This window comes from Carcharodon carcharias, chromosome 31 (genome assembly GCF_017639515.1).
Source record: "Carcharodon carcharias isolate sCarCar2 chromosome 31, sCarCar2.pri, whole genome shotgun sequence".
Lineage (NCBI taxonomy): Eukaryota > Metazoa > Chordata > Chondrichthyes > Lamniformes > Lamnidae > Carcharodon > Carcharodon carcharias.
The window spans coordinates 16,233,344-16,246,023 of record NC_054497.1 but is presented as its reverse complement, the minus strand read 5'-3'; the positions used below and the strand labels follow the sequence as shown (position 1 = coordinate 16,246,023).

Below are 12,680 nucleotides of genomic sequence, written 5' to 3'. Positions count from 1 at the left end.
ATGGGCATTCAGATACAGAGCCTTTACTATTTACTTTTTTTAAAAACTGTTTTTACTATTTTTGCAAACACTGGCCTTATCTGCCATCACACTCTTAAGTTTGTATGCTCTGTCCTTCCTGCCACACTCTGATTATCTTTCCCTATTGCTATGTTGCACTTTTGCTTTGACCTTTCCCTTTAACTTTATTTTATTCATCCATGGGTTGTGGGCTTTGCTGAGTAGGTGGCGGTGAGTTGCCTTTTTGAGCCGTTGTAGTCTGTGAGGTGTAGGTACGCCCAGAGTGTATTTACTGCACCTTCCCTCACATGATACCTTGCCCCCACTATTTAGTTTAAAGCCTTTTGTATGAGCTCATTATATACAGTATCATTTCATTCAAGAATCTGAAATAGGTTTTATATATAGGAATATACACTCATAGGTTTAATTAAATAGGGCATGTTCAAGATGCAAAATGTGACCAGAAATAGGTTGTTCGGTGCATGAATTTTTTTAAAAAGAGAAATAAGTTTCTCCATTTCCCTGCGTTAAGTCCATCAAGCTAGCGGTGTTTGACTGGAGATCAGACTTAAAAGGGCATAATTGGGACTCTAGGGGTTTCCTGGGGTCCAAAGTCATTTGAGAATACAATAATCAGCACCCTCTACATGCTTTGAATTTGGTGTGCAACTAAGATTTGCAAAACTGAAATGCAGAAGTGCTGGAAATCTATTCTTGTTCAATCAGTATCGACAAAGGGTTTAAAAACCCAAACTTAACCTTTTTTTCTCTTTTTACAAGTGTTGATCGACCACTATAGTTCCAGTATTTGTTTTTATTTTGGATTTTCCGCATTTACCTTTTTCAATTTTCATTTTAAATTAATAATATGCTGCGTTGAATGCATTTTGATTGAGGTTTTCCAGTTTTTCTCCATTTGTTAAAGATGCAATAGAAATGAAAGCCTTAAAAACATGCCAGGTTCTGACCAAAATGATGAGCTAATGATCTGTTTTCAAACCTCTGTAAATCTGCCGATGAGAGACTTTGACTCCATTTTTCAATACTTTCCTTTTTGAAGTTTTCTTTATTCCTCTTCTCCCTCCCTTCAGTCCTTCCATCAAATGGGTGTTAACCTGCACTGCCATATGTGGTCCTGCCCTGTAATTGGAGGGAAATTTATACTTTGATCAGAGTAAACAAACTGCGCCGTTCAATAGATTGCAGGCTATCAACAGTATAAAAACAGAATTACCTGGTAAAACTCAGCAGGTCTGGCAGCATCGGCGGAGAAGAAAAGAGTTGACGTTTCGAGTCCTCATGACCCTTCGACAGAACTTGAGTTCGAGTCCAAGAAAGAGTTGAAATATAAGCTGGTTTAAGGTGTGTGTGTGGGGGGTGGAGAGATAGAGAGAGAGAGAGAGGTGGAGGGATGGGGGTGTGGTTGTAGGGACAAACAAGCAGTGATAGAAGCAGATCATCAAAAGATGTCAACGACAATAGTACAATAGAACACATAGGTGTTAAAGTTAAAGTTGGTGATATTATCTAAACGAATGTGCTAATTAAGAATGGATGGTAGGGCACTCAAGGTATAGCTCTAGTGGGGTTTTTTTTTATTTTTTTTATTTTTATTTTTTTTTTTAATAATGGAAATAGGTGGGAAAAGGAAAATCTTTATAATTTATTGGAAAAAAAAGGAAGGGGGAAACAGAAAGGGGGTGGGGATGGGGGAGGGAGCTCACGACCTAAAGTTGTTGAATTCAATATTCAGTCCGGGAGGCTGTAAAGTGCCTAGTCGGAAGATGAGGTGTTGTTCCTCCAGTTTGCGTTGGGCTTCACTGGAACAATGCAGCAAGCCAAGGACAGACATGTGGGCAAGAGAGCAGGGTGGAGTATTAAAATGGCAAGCGACAGGGAGGTTGGGTCATTCTTGTGGACAGACTGCAGGTGTTCTGCAAAGCGGTCGCCCAGTTTACGTTTGGTCTCTCCAGTGTAGAGGAGACCACATTGGGAGCAACGAATGCAGTAGACTAAGTTGGGGGAAATGCAAGTGAAATGCTGCTTCACTTGAAAGGAGTGTTTGGGTCCTTGGACGGTGAGGAGAGAGGAAGTGAAGGGGCAGGTGTTGCATCTTTTGCGTGGGCATGGGGTGGTGCCATAGGAGGGGGTTGAGGAGTAGGGGGTGATGGAGGAATGGACCAGGGTGTCCCGGAGGGAGCGATCCCTACGGAATGCCGATAAGGGGGGTGAAGGGAAGATATGTTTGGTGGTGGCATCATGCTGGAGTTGGCGGAAATGACGGAGGATGATCCTTTGAATGCGGAGGCTGGTGGGGTGATAAGTGAGGACAAGGGGGACCCTATCATGTTTCTGGGAGGGAGGAGAAGGCGTGAGGGCGGATGCGCGGGAGATGGGCCGGACACGGTTGAGGGCCCTGTCAACGACCGTGGGTGGAAAACCTCGGTTAAGGAAGAAGGAGGACATGTCAGAGGAACTGTTTTTGAAGGTAGCATCATCGGAACAGATGCGATGGAGGCGAAGGAACTGAGAGAATGGGATGGAGTCCTTACAGGAAGCGGGGTGTGAGGAGCTGTAGTCGAGATAGCTGTGGGAGTCGGTGGGTTTGTAATGGATATTGGTGGACAGTCTATCACCAGAGATTGAGACAGAGAGGTCAAGGAAGGGAAGGGAAGTGTCAGAGATGGACCACGCTTTGCAGAACACCTGCGGTCTGTCCGCAAGAATGACCCAAACCTCCCTGTCGCTTGCCATTTTAACACTTCACCCTGCTCTCTTGCCCACATGTCTGTCCTTGGCTTGCTGCATTGTTCCAGTGAAGCCCAACGCAAACTGGAGGAACAACACCTCATCTTCCGACTAGGGACTTTACAGCCTTCCGGACTGAATATTGAATTCAACAACTTTAGGTCGTGAGCTCCTCCCCCATCCCCACCCCCTTTCTGTTTCCCCCTTCCTTTTTTTTCCAATAAATTATAAAGATTTTCCTTTTCCCACCTATTTCCAATATTTAAAAAAAAAATTAAAAAAAAAATTTTAAAAAACCCCCACTAGAACTATACCTTGAGTGCCCTACCATCCATTCTTAATTAGCACATTCGTTTAGATAATATCACCAACTTTAACTTTAACACCTATGTGTTCTATTGTACTATTGTCGTTGACATCTTTTGATGATCTGCTTCTATCACTGCTTGTTTGTCCCTACAACCACATCCCCCCCCCCCCCTCCACCTCTCTCTCTCTCTCTATCTCTCCGCCCCCCACACACACACCTTAAATCAGCTTATATTTCAACTCTTTCTTGGACTCGAACTCAAGTTCTGTCGAAGGGTCATGAGGACTCGAAACGTCAACTCTTTTCTTCTCCGCCGATGCTGCCAGACCTGCTGAGTTTTTCCAGGTAATTCTGTTTTTGTTTTGGATTTCCAGCATCCGCAGTTTTTTTGTTTCTATCAACAGTATAGTTGGAGGAAATGACGTGTTCCTGTTAACTCAGTCCAGCTTCCTGTAACCTCTTACATAACATTAATGTGTTGGTGCCACAAAGGAGGTTAGTGGCGTATTGTGAATGTCACAGCACTGAAGCATTGGATTTTTCTGGCAGAAGTTACATAAATCTATATACTGTAATGCTCTGGACCGACAGTATTGGAAGAATGGGTAACCTCGTTCCTTGAAGGAGAGGAGACTCTTAAACTAGCTTTACATATTGAGAGAGAAACATCTGATTTTCATTCTCACCCTCTCACATTGCTGTGGGTGTGGAGTCACGTGCAGGTAAGGATGGGTTTTTGCAAGAATCAACAATGGTTCCATGGCCATCATTAGACTTTTAGTTCCAGATATTGGATTAAAATTCCTTCATCTGACGTGGTGGGATTCGAACCCGGGTCCCCAGAGCAATACCCTGGGTCTCTGGATTACTAGTCCAGCGATAATACCACTACGCCATTGCCCCCCCCCCCCTTCTCTCTCTCTCTCTCTCTCTCTCTCTCTCCTCCCCCCCTCCCCAATTTGAACAAGTGCATTGAAGTGATCGGTGCCCTTTTTCAATCGCATGAGTACTTTGGATTAAATTAATCTCTGCCTGTTGAGTTTCATACTTTGGTTGTTCAAAAAGTTGCTGAAACGCAAAAGAATATGAAATGCATACTTTATCTAATGAAGGACCTTACTTATGTCTTCTCATTAACCTCACAGGAAATATTATATACTTTCACATTCCACTTCTATATATAGATGCTATCTCTTGGCTCCAGATGCTGATTTTAAAAAAAAGTCATAAATGTCACATCAATGATGACCATAATTATTCATGTTGAATCATTAAATTGTGCATTGTTTGAACACTGAAACCTTGTTGATTGAAGGGTGTTTTAAGAGTTTGTTCAGGTATCACCTGTGTAAATGGGACCAGTGGCAGACTGATTTGATCTCCAGACCAATCCCCAGCACCCGCGTTTATAGATAAAAGCAAAAAACTGTGGATGCTGGAAATCCAAAATAAAAATAAAAATACCTGGAAAAACTCAGCAGGTCTGGCAGCATCTGTGGAGAGGAACACAGATAACGTTTCGAGTCCGTATGACTCTTCAACAGAACTAAGTAAAAAATAGAAGCGAGGTGAAATAGAAGCTGGTTTAAGGGTTGGGGGGGGGGGGGGACAAGTAGAGCTGGATAGAGGGCCAGTGATAGGTGGAGATAACCAAAAGATGTCACAGACAAAAGGACAAAGAGGTGTTGAAGGTGGTGATATTAACTAAGGAATGTGCTAATTAAGGGTAGAAAGCAGGACAAGCAAGGTACAGATAGCCCTAGTGGGGGTGGGATGGGGGAAGGAATCGAAAAAGGCTAAAAGCTAGAGATAAAACTGTGTTTATAGACTGCATATCTCAGACAGTAGTGGAAATGCAGTCGCCTGTAGATTGTGTCCGAAGGGTAAGGCAGCAAACGGTCTAAATAATATATTTGTATCCTGGAGATAATGTGAAAAATATTAATTGCTGCAAAATTAGCTGAAGTGTTTATGTATACATGCCATGATTTCACCATGCTAACAAATCATTCAGAACTCAGTTTGCATTTTGGAGGTGTTGAATTGGAATTTGGGAATATGAAATGACCTTCTAAACCTGAAGGACCTCAGCAGCAAGTCAGAGTTCGATCAGTGCAATGTGGTCATCTTGTTAAACTAAATTCAGACCAAAAAAAAAATCTTTCATATTAATGTTGGTGGCCTATTGTATTTATTCACAGCAGGTCACTGCCAGGCCTTATTGAATTACAGAACTGAAATGTTCAAAGGATGTAAATATCATACATAACCAACCATTGTGCTACCATGTGAAAAGAAAACGGGGTCTCTGATCACCCATAGCGATAGAAGCATCAAGTAGTTTTTGCAGCTGACTGAATATTTTCATTGGTGTTATTCGAAGTCCCAGCCGAAGTTCAGTGTACGCTTGTTGGAGGAAAGGAGGGGGCAAGAGTATATGCTTGAAGTGTAAACACTTAAAATGTTCAATACAAAACCTTATATGAAACTATCTAGATCTTGGAGTCTGGTTGAACATTAGCAATGCATGATATTTCCAGTGTCTCCTAATTAAAGCTTGGTTGGCTAGAATCCACACTGAAATTTCACATTATGGTAAGAACATGCATAACTATTACCGTGCATTACTCCACAAGTCAGGTAGATGCAGAATGTCTAAATAGTGCCACAAGTCTGCACTTAGTGCTGGGATGTCTTAGGTTGGGGACGGTGGTGCATGAAGCTGTGCTATCTAACAGATAAGATGAATGTGATTGCCTATTACCATCTTCATACTTACTTATGCATGCTTGCTTAAAAATTGCATTACATAAATGAAAATGATTTTTCTATCAGCCATATTTTTTTCTCAAGTAACAAATACACATTAATGAACTTTCATTTAAAACCATTTCTCCAACATAAAATACCAGCTATTGTTACCTGAGTTGTATGCACTCCTTTCATCTCTAAAGAAACTTCGGATGACTGAAATTGTGGCTGCAAAACTGTTTAACTACCTTTTTAAGTAAGAGAATAAAAATTCTAATGTCAGAAAGACCCAGTCTAACAGCCCAGCACTATGGATTGAATGTTATGACGTGTTGTCTACCTTAACTGTGATCCTTTGCATGCTATTTAAAAGCTGGTTGCAACACTGTCCTGTGGGTGGAGCTTACATGTTTAGAAACTGCACATGTGGGGATTGCAGAATTTGAAACAAGTGATTAATTTTGTTACTATATTCATTTATCAGTGTCCAACAGTTGGGTGCATGGTGTTACTTGGAATTCAGCCTCAAATTTTGCATCATTGTGATTATTCTGACAATTGACAGATGATCCAAGCATCACCTGTTTCAGATCCACGGCATAATAATCAGTTGTTAATCATAAAATTAAGAGACAGAAGATAGGTCACTGGTACATTTTCATTTAGAGGATATATGTGTAATAAGTTATCAAGGAAAGTAATTGAAGGCAATGTAAGTGCTTCAAGGGATAATTAAATGCATATTTAGAGAAAAGGTATTGAAGAGTGTGGTGAGATGGTGGATAGGTAGGATTACTTAATCTGCTTTCTGGCACAGCATACATGAATGAATAAATTAATTAATTAAACTCATTTGGACTGGCCATTGCTTTGGAATATCCCAGAACTAATGCTGTTAGGAACTAGAGTTACATTTAAGTTTTTATTCATTCATGGGACCTGAGCATCACTGGCTAAGCCAGCATTTATTCCTCATCCCTGGTTGCCTTTGAGAAGGTGGTGGTGAGCTGCTACCTTGAATCACTGCCATCCATGTGGTGTAGGTACACCCACAGTGCTGTTAGGGAGGGAGTTCTAGGATTTTGACCCAGCAACAGTGAAGGAACGGTCAATACGTTTCCAAGTCAGGATGGTGAGTGGCTTGGAGGTAAGTTATATTTGTTTTGGTGAATGTTAGGAGTAAGCTATAGCTTTAAGTTTATCATATTTTGTAAGTGTGTGTTAAGAAAGGGGAAACCTGGATTTTCATTTCACTTTAGAATGTTGCCTGCAAGTCTGTTTGTGTACCTGCATTTTAATGAGGTTTTAAGACTCTTGAAGTGGAGAGTTGTGTCTGAAGGGGAGTTAGTGGTTTAGGGAAGTTAAAACAAAGTAGGAAAAACTCTGCTATTGCCTAGCAACAGGAGACATACAGAGAGACAGAAAGAAACAGAAAAGCAGTTTGAGTTTAGTAGGCCTGTGGATACTACAGGGTGAGGAAGCTGGACAGGAGAAGGAACTGCAGAGAGCAGATTTGCCAAAAGAACAGAAGAAAGTCCCAGAAACTAGGGAGTGAAGACAAAAGAAAGTCCCCAGAAAACAGTTAAGTCAAGTGTCAAAAATCTGGAACAAGATCCTGTTCAGTGAAGGTAGAGTAAGGAACAGAGAAAAAGGCTCCAATTTAATGAGGGAAAGCTGAAGGAAAATGGGCTTGTGAGAAGCCAGGAGACCTGAGGAGACAGCCAAAGGTTGGTGACTCCTTACTACGGGCCTCTGAAGCAGTGGTGTCCTGTCTGCATGGTTGAGTATCTGAGAGAGTGCGTGGAAGGTGAAGCTTGAATGCATATGGCGATCCAGGGGAAAGGAACATCAGAAGGAGAGGTTGAAACACTGGAGGTGGATCTTTATGGAAGATGACCAAGTGAAAGCGCCGTTTGTGAGAAGATTCCAAAGCAAGTTCTTCGAGCGATGAGATCGGAAACCCTTGGGAGTTCTGTGAAACCAGTGACTCAAGGTGTGACAAGTATCTGGGGAGGCTTTGATGAGAGATCCATAGCATCTGTTTGGGGTGGCATCTGTCACTTGATCTTGGAGTGTGGTGTGTCTGACCACAGGTCGCCTATTGGTTTACATGGGGTGTATACTTGTGAACATTAGAGTATAAGACAGGCTTTTTGTAACTTATTTTATTCTTATGAATCTGTAAATATCTGTACACCTATGGTCGTGGGTGAAGGAGTAGTGTAATATGGTTCACCTTTTTCTTGTTTAATAAATGTTTTATTCTTTTATTAAAAGTACATCAGACTCTGACGCTGCCCTCCACTTTTCTGAAAAAATAAAAATTCAGATCTATCAAGCCAGGTTCCACCCTGGGATCTGACATCTGGCGTCTGTTAGTAACGTCAGCTGGGATCATAACAATGTGAGGCAGCAGGGTTAGAAGGATACTGATGTAAAGTCAGAGACAGAAAACTCTAGATTGGCGGAATATAAAAAACAGCTGTGTTATCTTCAGCTATTAAAGTCATTTAGTCTATAGGTGTCATCCATAGGTGAGTTACTTTAGCACATTTGGTACTTTTATAGGAGTGAATTTTGAACTGTCCTGTTTGTTCTAACTTAGCAAATATATTGTCAGAGACCAGAAACTACCATCGCAGAAAATGTTATATTCAGAAACAGCAACAGAAATATCATGAAAGTCAGTAAAGACTGGAATCTGCTGACAGACAAAGATGTAAATGCTGGAAATAACAGGAGCTCTGGCTGCATCTGTGGAAAGTGAAAGAGGTAACATTTCAGGCCAATAACCTTTAAATGTTAACTTTGTTTTACTCTCCACAGTTATTGCCTGAACTGCTGCTATTCCCAGCGTTTTCTGCTTTTATTTCAGATTTCCATCATCTGCAGTATTTTGACTTTATAACATCAGGGACTTCAGTTTGAAAACCCATTGGCTATAGTGTGAAGCAATTTATGAATTTTAGAAGTAGGTCAATATGATTTTATTCATAAAGAGACTAGGCAGTTAGTTTTTTTTAAGAGGCCTTTTGTATTAATTATGGCCCATGTAGATGTTATGTATTTTCATCTTTCATAGTCTGGTTTTTAAAATTATTTGTTTTGGGATGTGAACGAAACTTTTTTAAATTTAATGCCAAAATTGATCTTGGGATTTAAACTCATGACTTTAAGGCTAACTTACCCTTTCTGCATATTCTATATTTGGATAGCAGCATGTTCATCAGCTGCTATTTTCTTTTGGTATGAAATTTAAGTGCAGTGAATGATTATGGTTTTCCATAGCTCATTTCAAGCATATCTGAATTTAAATTACAGTATAATTTTAAGAGTTATGAATTATGTTAGGGCTTTTCCTGAGTTTGCTATTAGAAATTTAAAACATTTTTTTCCTCAGATTTTTCTGCCTTTCGATTTCTTCTGAAAGTGGCATGTCACGCTGGTTTGTTGTTTAATGGACAGCAGTAGCCTACCAACTTTTGGCATCTCGAGTGTGTGTGCGTGTGTGTGTGTATATAGATAAAAGATACAAACTTGCTTGGCTTGGCTCATATCTGTGGCTATTGGTTGATAAGGCAGGGGCCAAAGGTGCTGTTCTATTGATTTTGTATGCATGTGACACACAAATGGAAAACTGTCCAAACTTTGTGCCCTGTCTGTTTTAAGGAGATAGTTACTTATATAATAAAGGCATAAAACAATAACTGTCACTAGGATTTTATTCATAATCTGATGTTTCCAAAAAGGTTAATTAAAGTGCTTAGTGTGATCCTGATGTGTACTGATCCCAGTGGCTAGCTGTTCTGTTTGTATGGTGGTTGGGGTCAAGATATGTTGTATGGAGGAGCTTCAGTTTCTAAACTGATATGAAACAGGAAAGGAGTGTGGCTGGATTATTTTTCTCCATTGGGTTTTATTAGTTTGTTCAATGTCTGGAAATCACAGAATGGTAGGCCTCTGAAATTTTCTTTCTTCAGTCCTGATTTCTGAAATTACATTACTTAAATAAACTATGTTTTTGATTCCTATGCTCACCAGGAGGGATGATTATAAATTGAATTAAACTATTGCATTTTGATTTCTAGAAGAAACCAAAGGTAGAAAAAAGCTAAACTGAAGTGTGAGCAATTTAAATGTCTGTCACTTTTTACTTCTTTGCAGGCAGTTTAAATAACTGTTAATATTTTCTGTAATGTCATGTTGTCCTCAAAGTTTATATTAAAAAATTTTAAGTATAGATAGTTTAGTATACATATTTTAAATTATTTCCAATATTGAAGTTAGCATTACATTTTCAACTAATTTAATTAAATGTTGGCGTTGAAAATATCAAATTATCTACTTGTATCATTCTCTACCATGTTGCCCCATCCTAATCCACTTCTTCCTGTCCCTGCCTCTGCAAAAAGAACTCCTAGTCTCTCTCCACTCAAATTTAAATTCCCATCTATTTACCCTTTGTCCTATGATTCATCATAACATTAGTGCAGCTACTGGTTTGCTAAATTCATTTTTTATTATTCTTTCACAGGATGTGGGTGTTGCTGACTAGGCCAGTATTTTTATTGCCTGTGTCTAATTGCCATTGAGAATGTGGTGATGGGCTGCATTTTTGAACTGCTGCAGTCCATGTGATGTAGGTACACCCACAGTGCTGTTAAGAAGGGAGTTCCAGGATTTTGATCCAGCGACAGTGAAGGAATGGCCAAATATTTCCAAGTCAGGAAGGTGTGTGGCTTGGAGGGGAACTTGCAGGTTGGTGGTGGTGTTCCAATTTGCCCTTGCCCTCTAGGTGGTAAAGGTCATGGGTTTGGAAGGTGCTGTCAAAGGAGCCTTGATGAGTTGCCACAGTGTATCCTGTAGATGCTATACACACTACCCAGTGTGCATTGTGGCGGAGGGAGTGGATGTTGACGGTGGTAGATGGGGTGCCAACCAAGCAGGCTGCTTTGTTCTGGATGGTGTCAAGCATCTTGTGTATTGTTGGAGCTGCACCCATCCAGGCAACTGGAGAGTATTGCATCATACTCCTGACTTGTGCCTTGAAAATGGTGGACAGGCTTTGGGGAGTCAGGAGCTGAGTTAGTCTCTGCAGAATTCCCAGCCTGGTAGCTGGGTAACCTGTTGTTTTAGCCACAGTATTTATATGGCAGGTCCAATTCTGTTTCTGGTCAATGGTAACCTCCAGTGTATTGTTGGTGGAGGATTCACCAATGGTAATGCCATTTAATGACAAGGGGAGTTTGTTAAATTTTTTCCTGTTGGAGATGGTGTTTGCCTGACACTTGTGTGGCATGAATGTTACTTGCCGCTTGTCAGCCCAAGCCTGGATATTGTCCAGGTCTTGCTGCATTTGGACATGGGCTGCTTCAGTATCTGAGGAGTCGCAAATGTTGCCGAACATTGTGCAATCATCAGCAAACATCCCCACTCCTGACCTTATAATGGAAGGATGGTCATTGATGAAGCAGCTGAAGATGGTTGGGCCTAGGATACTGCCCTGAGGAACTCCTGCAGTGATGTCCTGGAGCTGAGATGATTGGCCTTCAACAGTCACAACCATCTACCTTTGTGCTAGGTATGACTCCAACCTGTGGAGGGTTTCCCTGCTGATTCCCATCGACTTCAGTTTGTTGCTAGGGCTCCTTGATGCGACACTTGGTCAAGTGCTGTCATGATGTCAAGGGCAGTCACTTTCACCTCACCTTGGGATTTCAGCTCTTTTGTCCATTTTTGGACTAAGGCTGCAATGAGGTCTGGAGCTGAGTGGTGCTGGCGGAACCCGAATTGAGCATCAATGAGCAGGTTATTGCTAAGTAAGAGTGACTTCATAGCACTGACAATGACCCCTTCCATCACTCTGCTAATTATTAAGAGTGGACTGAAGAAGCAGTAATTGGCTAGTTGGATTTGTCCTGATTTTTGTGTACAGGACATACCTGGGCAGTTTTCCGCATTGATTGGTAGGTGCCGGTGTTGTAGCTATACTGACACAGCTTGGCTAGAGGCGAAGCAAGTTCTGAAGCACAAGTCTTATGTACTATTACTGGAATATTGTCAGGCCCATAACCTTTGCAGCATCCCATGCCTTGATACCACATAGAATAAAGCGCATTGGCTGAAGACTGGCATCTGTGATGCTGGGTACCTCAGGAGGAGGCCGAGCACTTCTGGCTGAAGATTATTGCAAGTGATTCAGCCTTATATTTTGCGCTAATGTGCTGGGCTCCTCTACCATTGAGGATGGGGATATTCGTGGAGCAACTTCCTCCAGTGAGTTGTTTAATTGCCCACCACCATTGATGACTGGATGTGGCAGGACTGCAGAGCTTGGAGCTGATCCGTTGGTTGTGGAATCATTTATTTCTCTTTATTGCATGCTGCTTTTGCTATTTGACATGCAAATAGTCCTGTCCTATAGCTTCACCAGATTGACACCTCATTTTTAGGTATGCATGGTGCTGCTCCTGGCATGAGCTTTTCATTGAACCACAGCCTCTCCATCATTGATGCCATGGTCCCCAGTAAAACTATTACAAATTCTTACCCTTGTTGTTGTCCCTAGAGTATCCACCATCTTTGCCCTTAAATCTAATGGGTGCAGAATTGAATGTAGAAACAGAAAATTCTGGAAATACTTAGCAGTTCGGGCAGCATCTGTGGAGGGGGAAACAGAATTAGCGTTTTAGGTCGGTGACCTTTTCTAGGTTCTGCAATATTTTGCTTTTCCATCGGATTTGAAAATTAATATTTGAAATAAAAGTGGAAACTTTACACATAGCTTCCTTCAAACTCAGGCAATGCTAGGAACCTGTAATTGTCCAGGAGGCTGGGCTGGGTTTGGCTGTCACCGGCTGACAACTGA

The 12,680-nt window shown here is 41.2% G+C and overlaps 1 protein-coding gene across 5 annotated transcripts in view; it reads left to right on the top strand.

The window, feature by feature from the left end:
- Window positions 1–12,680, top strand: part of LOC121271737 (RNA binding protein fox-1 homolog 1-like) — a 312,146-nt gene that overhangs the window by 33,763 nt on the left and 265,703 nt on the right. Inside the window, exon 1 of one of the 5 annotated variants that reach the window (XM_041177949.1) lies at window positions 3,540–3,783. The exons of the other annotated variants lie outside the window; for them this stretch is intronic. The gene's annotated coding sequence lies outside the window, so the exon portion shown is untranslated. Of the gene's footprint in view, window positions 1–3,539; window positions 3,784–12,680 lie in introns of those variants that run through there. 5 annotated transcript variants of the gene reach the window in all.